Raw genomic sequence first — 7,243 nt, 5'->3', positions numbered from 1 at the left:
GTGTGTGAGAGCATGTCAGTTGTGTGTGTGTGAGCATTTCAGTTGTGTGTGTGAGAGCATGTCAGTTGTGTGTGTGAGCATTTCAGTTGTGTGTGTGTGAGCATTTCAGTTGTGTATGTGAGAGCATTTCAGTTGTGTGTGTGAGCATTTCAGTTGTGTGTGTGTGAGTGTTTCAGTTGTGTGTGTGAGCGTAATATTTTCAGTTGTATGTATGAGAGCATTTCAGTTGTGTGTGTGTGAGCGTTTCAGTTGTGTGTGTGTGAGCATTTCAGTTGTGTGTGTGCGCGTAATAATTTCAGTTGTATGTATGAGAGCGTTTCAGTTGTGTTTGTAAAAGCATTTCACTTGTATGTGTGTGAGCATTTCACTATAGTATGTGAATGAATTTGGTTTCATATGTGTATGTGAGAGGAAAAGTACATGTATGTGCATGCAATTCTGAATAATGTCCCTAGGGGCACCTCATAGAGTATCATCGGCATAACAGTGAAAACTAATCCAATGCTTCCTAATGATATCTCCCAAGGGTAGCATGTACAGAGTGAACCGCAACGGTCCAAGTACTGAGCCTTGTGGTACTCCATACTGAACTTCATTTACTGCTACAAACTGATAACGGTCAGATAAGTATGATTTAAAGGTGCAGTATGGTCCAACTAGTGGTCAAAATAGGTACTGCAGTCAAATTTAAAATATCGGAGATTGTCGTTTTTCCCCCCTCCTGCTCCTCAGAATGGACGATCAATCAAACTCACTCACATTTACCCACAATCCACCACTTTGACGATGACTCGATACTTAAAGCAAATGCATTTTCGAGTCTATTTAAAAAAAAAATTGGTCAATGGTATCAAATCTAAGGTATCAGCACTAAGATCGAGTAACACTAATAGAGAGATACAACCATGAACGGATGATGAGACCAAATTTTTTTTTTTTAATATTCTTCCTCTCCTATTGCAACGAATGAATGGAATTTTTCCTCAGGGACACTACAATGCACTGCCTGATGAGATACTGTAGTAGACTGTTGCATAGTTGTAATATTCTCTCTAATATTATGAATCTTGTAAGTAAAGAAGTTCAAAGTCATCACTGCTATGCTCTTTGGAAACTTCAGAAGTAGAAGCTTTATTTCTTGTTAATTTAGCCACTGTATCAAATAAATACCTAGGGTTGTGTTTTTCTTCTAAGAGAGTCGAAAAATAAGCAGATCTAGCAGCTTTCAAGGCCTTTCTGTACGCAATCGTGCTCTCTCTCCACTGAATTCGAAAAACGTCTAGTTTTGTTTTCTTCCAGTTGTGCTCCATTTTTCTGGCTGCTCTCTTAAGGGCCCGAGTGTGCTCGTTGTACCACGGTGTTGGACTATTTTCTTTAATCTTCTTTAAGTGCAAAGGAGCAACTGTGTCTGAAGTAAAAGAGTGATTCAAAAGTTTCTGTCACAATATCGAGTTCTTCTAAGCTATCTGGGATGCTGAGGAGATGAAACTGATAAGGAATATTATTAATAAATAAATCTTTAGTGGCAGAAGTGATAGTTCTAACATACTTGTAACACTGAGTCGGCTTTGCAACCTTGGCTACATGGAGTATACACAAGACTAGATAATGATCTGAGATGTCATCGCTCTGCAGCAGAATTTCAATGGCATTAACATTGATTCCATGTGACAATATTAGATCTAAAGTATGATTATGACAATGAGTGGGTCCTGACACTGTTGTCTAACTCCAATAGAGTTCAGAATGTCTCTAAATGCCAATCCCAATCCGTCTTTTTCATGATCTACATGTATTGAAATCACCAACAATTAGCTTTTTCTGCAGCCAGTACTAACTCCGATAAAAAAATCAGCAAATACTTTGATAAAGTATGTATGGTGCCCTGGTGGCCTGTATACAGTAGCTAGCACAAATGTCAAGCGCGATTTAAGTGCGGTGGTGGTGAAAGGAGCGAGGACTGGACTGAGGTGCAGAGTTAAAACACAACAAACACTACCTCGAGGGGGAGGACTTGTACTTGGACTTGGACCACACAACAGGGAAACACACAGTGTACATACAACAACGAACCAGCACAGGACTGCAAATACAAGGAGAATAAATAGGGAGAGCAAATAAAGGAGGTAATGAGGGAGGACAGGTGGGGCAAATGAATCAATAATCAGGTAACAGGATGGGAGGGACCAGACAATCGACAGGAGAGCACATGACACAAGGAAACCTACATAACAAGCCATGTGCTCACACCAAACATGACTTGAACACAAACACATGGCCAGTAAAACAAATCACAAACCATGTGCTAACAATTCTCAGTAATTTTAAAGATATTACTATAGATTACAGTAACACCACCCCCTTTTCCTTTCAGACGTGGCTCGTTTTTATAACAGGTTTCTGTCAAACACAACACGTCCAGGTTATGATCTGCAATTATATCATGAACCAAAGTGCTTTTGAAGTAAGGGATCGAATATTCAGCAACCCGAGCTTTATCATTTGTTTATCTGTTGAACATCAATTAAATTTTTACCCTTAAATGGGTTTAGGAGTTTTTTATATTTCCTAATTCGGGGAACAGACACAGTCTGTGATGGGATTTATCTGACCTCTGTGACATGAGACAGCTAGCAGACTCTCGGTTTAGCCAGTCGGTCTGCTTCCTGACCTGAGCCCCAATTCGTCATGTTTCAGCTCTAAGACTATGTGCCATATTACTAGAGAGGAGAGCAGCACCATCCCAGGAGGGATGAATACCATCTCTTTTCCACAGGTCAGGGGCCTCATTTATAACCGTTTTCTACTCACAAAACAGCCCCTGAAAGAGGCATACGCCACTTCCGACACATAAGCATAAAAACAAACTTGACGGGAAAATTTGCGCACCTGAACGCAAACTCTGACCCATGCGTACGAACATTTTGGAGATGGAGCAGTTTGGCGATGGTGAGCTGGAGTTAAATGTCTTTTTGGTCACTTTTAGACAGAAAAATCTAAAGAAGATTATACACATAAAGAAAGATAATACAAATATAATTTCACTCACCAAGCCTATCACTTTAAGCAAATATCCATCCCTTCTTAAACGTTCGCGCAAGCGAGCGCGTTGGGCCGTTTAGTGAAACTGACGCATACAGCCTATCAAACAGCAGATGAAGTAAAACCCTAAATCTTCATAATGAGTCCTAATCATAAATACAGTGCATGTTCACATTAACAATTTAAATAAATAAAATAATTATTTAAACTATGTTTTACTTCTGATATTTAAACATTTAAATTAAATATGCCATTCTCATTAATGGAGTTAAACACTTAAACTACATGAAATCATTACTGATAAGTTACAAAAATTTTATATTCAATAAATAAATATTTGTTGTGGATGCAATGCTTTTGAACACTGTTCCTCTGGCATGCTGTGTTTTAATGTTTTAACTACAGAGATACTTGCTTATGATAATGGCAGATTGTCTGAGAAAATAAACTCAGCAAAAAAAGAAATTTCCCTTTTTCAGGACTGTGTATTTCAACAATAATGTTGTAAAAATCCAAATAACTTTACAGATCTTCATTGTAAAGGGTTTAAACAATTTTTCCCATGCATATTCAATTAATCATAATCAATTAATTAACATGCACCTGTGGAATGGTCGTTAAGACCTTAACAGCTTACAGAGAGTAGGCATTTAAGGTCACAGTTCTAAAAATGCAGGACACTAAAGAGACTTGTCTACCGACTGTGAAAAACACCCAAAGAAAGATGCCCAGGGTCCCTGCTCATCTGCGTGAACGTGCATTAGGCATGCTGCAGGGAGGCATGAGGACTGCTGATGTGGCCAGGGCAATAAATTGCCATGTCCGCACAGTGAGACGCCTAAGACAGCGCTACAGGGAAACAGGAAGGACAGCTGATCATCTTTGCAGTGGAAGACCACGTGTAACAACACCTGCACAGGATCGGTACATCCGAATATTACACCTACGTGACAGGTACAGGATGGCCACAACAACTGCCCGAGTCACACCAGGAACACACAATCCCTCCATCAGTGCTCAGACTGTCTGCAATAGGCCGAGAGAGGCTGGACTGAGGGCTTGTAGGCCTGTTGTAAGGCAGGTCCTTACCAGACATCACCAGCAATAATGCCGCCTATGGGCACAAACCCACCTTCGCTGGACCAAACAGGAGTGGCAAAAAGTGCTCTTCACTGATGAGTCACGGTTTTGTCTCACCAGGGGTGATGGACGGATTTGTTGTTATCGTCGAAGGAATGAGCGTTACACCGAGGCCTGTACCCTGGAGCGGGATAGATTTGGAGGTGGGGGGTCCATCATGGTCTGAGGCGGTATATCACATCACCATTGGACTGAGCTTGTTGTCATTGCAGGCAATCTCAATGCCTTGCGGTACAGGGAAGACATCCTCCTCCCTCATCTGATACCCTTTATGCTTGCTCATCCGGACATGATCATCCAGCAGGACAATGCCACCAGCCATACTGCTCGTTCTGTGCGTGAGTTTCTGCATGACAGCAATGTCAGTGTTCTGCCATGGCCAGCGAAGAGCCCGGATCTCAATCCCATTGAGCACATCTGGCACCCGCAGGGTGAGGGCTAGAGCTGGTGGCCACACCAGATACTGACTGGTACTTTCGATCTTGAGCCTCCCTTAATTCAGGGACACATTATTTTATTTCTGTTAGTCACATGTCTGTGAAACATTTTTAGTTTATGTCTTATGGTTTTGACTCTTTTAGAGTTCATACAAATATTTACACACATTAAGTTTACTGAAATTAAAAACAGTTGAAAGTCAGAGTTCTTTTTTTTCTGAGTTTAGTTTCGTGCAAATAATGCACAACAAGGTCTTTCTGTTTCCATTAAAAATATAAATCCATTAAAATACTATTTGGCCAGAGGAAAAGATTGAGATAAACTTTCTCTGAAATGTATTTTACACTATTTGATTTATTTATTCAAAAACAAAGCAAGGATACTAAATGATTTTTATTAATATAATGTAACAGCACATCCGTATTTCATTATTTTCCTAATGTCTTGTACCATTAAACATGTTATCACGTGGATGAATATTCATATGCAAATGATATGCAGATGAGGATATGCATAGTAAAACTAGGCGTTCAAGCTCCGTATGGTTATTTCGGGGAGGAGACGCATGTGCGCACAATCTTCCACTGACTGGTGAATTCTACGCAGGTTCTGGTGTATGCCTGGTTTTATAAGTCTGAATACTTTTTTGTGTACGCTATTTTTGGCTTTCGGACACACGTACGCTTTTAGAAAGGATCCTACGCACAGTTTTATAAATGAGATCCCTGGTCTGCCCCAAAACCTTTTCCAATTGTCTTTGAACCCTATATTATTTTGTGGACACCACTTAGACAGCCAGCCATTGAGTGAGGACAGTCTACTAAGTATTTCATCACTCCGGCGAACAGGAAGGGAACCAGAGCAAATTACAGTGCCTGACATCGTACTTGCGAGTTCACACAACTCTTTAACGATAATTTTAGTGATCTCCGACTGGCGAAGTCGAACATCAATAGTGCCGATGTAAATAATAATCTTAGAGAATTTTACGGTTAGCATTAGCCAGAACTTTTAAATTTGCTTTGATGTCAGGCGCTCTGGCTCCTGGCAAAAATGTGACTATGGTGGCTGGTGTCTCTATTTTCACGTTCCCTGTAATATAATCGCCAATAACTAGGGCACATTCAGCAGGATTCTCAGTGGGTTTTTCACTGAGTGGGGAGAACCTGTTTAATATTGTAATCGGAACAGATGAGCGGTGTTTTATCCCGCGACTACAGCGTCTCAGTCACCCAATTGCCCAGATACACGGCTTTACAACCGGAACGAACAATGTACAGAGTTCACTAAGTGGTCGCATCCAAAGCCGTATCTATAGCCCTTGCATTCTTACTATCCTCGATTAAAGTTTGGATGCGTGTCTCTAGTTCTGAAATCGTCTCCGTCAGCCTATCTCCCAGCATTTATCACATGTAAAGCCCTCAGTGCTGACAGAGAGTGCTATACTATACATGTGACACGAAGTGCAAGTGACAATTACAGGAGAAGACATTACTCACCATGTTTGTTGACTGATCCTACTTACCACATGTTTTGATAGACTCCTAATAGGTGCGAGCGCGCGAGAAAAAAAGACTGCAAGCACGGATGGCAGGTTAACAGGCTAGCGAGATACTAGCCTGTTGTGTCAGCGATAACGATTTAGATAAAAGCTAGCGATGTCCGATTAATGTGATATGCAATATTAGACAATATCTAATATATGTTGATGAGTAAGTTAAATTTAGTGTTACGTTCCCAATTAGTTTTCTAGGGGCAAATTGGAAGTAACGTTTTAAAGCAAAAGTTAACAGCAACAAAGAGAAGTTAACCATTCTCAGTCCCAGCACACAATACACCAAGTAAGATTTCCAATAAATGTATTTACAATAAACAAGTGATAACATAATTACAGGGCAAAAAGAACTCTAAACAAACAACTCCAAAATAAAAATAAAAAGTGAATGAAGCATGTTCTTCCTCACTACCAGGTAGAAGGAAATTTAATTAACCTACGAAAATAAATACAAATACTTTGTTAAATACAAATAAACAACATAACTCTTACCTTACTTCCTAACAAAAACAGGAGAAGATGAGAATAAAAGAAAATGGCACCCATCTCCCTACTGCTCCAACACTCAATAGCGGGCAAACACTCAAAGCTGTACACTACAGCCACAAGACATTTAAGTTTGATCTTGTTTTCAAGCTTAACACATAAAGCTCCCACTGCAGCCATAACACCACATTCAAGCTTAAAACACAACAACAAGAGCAACAAACTGGGACTTTTAACCTCAACAGTCTCTGGCTCTTGGGAGAAGAAATCTCTCCACGTCTCTACTTCTTCTAATGTTTTATGGTAGTTGGCAAACCAACTTTCGGTGCATTATGCCACCCACTGGACTGGAGTGTGAAGCATTAGTAATCATGAAAAAATTCACAACTTAAATAAGATAGTGTGAAGGGAGAGGGGGAAAAAATGGGATAAATAAACTTTAAATTCTCCTGTCTATTCCTATTGCTTTAACATAGTAGCGAATTAGCTCTATGAAATATTAATAACCCATAACTTGTTATATTTGGTTATGAATATTTGTGTCAGTTAATCGGGTTAACTTGATGCAGCTACATTAACATT

General features: G+C 39.9%; 1 pseudogene; it reads left to right on the top strand.

Annotated features, from left to right (window-relative positions):
• Nucleotides 1–3,734: 3,734 nt before the first annotated feature.
• LOC143713982 (uncharacterized) lies at nt 3,735–4,475 on the top strand (annotated as a pseudogene).
• The last annotated feature ends 2,768 nt before the right edge of the window (nt 4,476–7,243 follow it).

This window comes from Siphateles boraxobius, unplaced genomic scaffold, assembly GCF_051911475.1.
Source record: "Siphateles boraxobius isolate OS27281-9 unplaced genomic scaffold, OSU_SipBor_1 53, whole genome shotgun sequence".
Classification (NCBI taxonomy): domain Eukaryota; kingdom Metazoa; phylum Chordata; class Actinopteri; order Cypriniformes; family Leuciscidae; genus Siphateles; species Siphateles boraxobius.
Note: the sequence above shows the minus strand (reverse complement) of the source record. Positions and strands in the feature narration are given on the sequence as shown.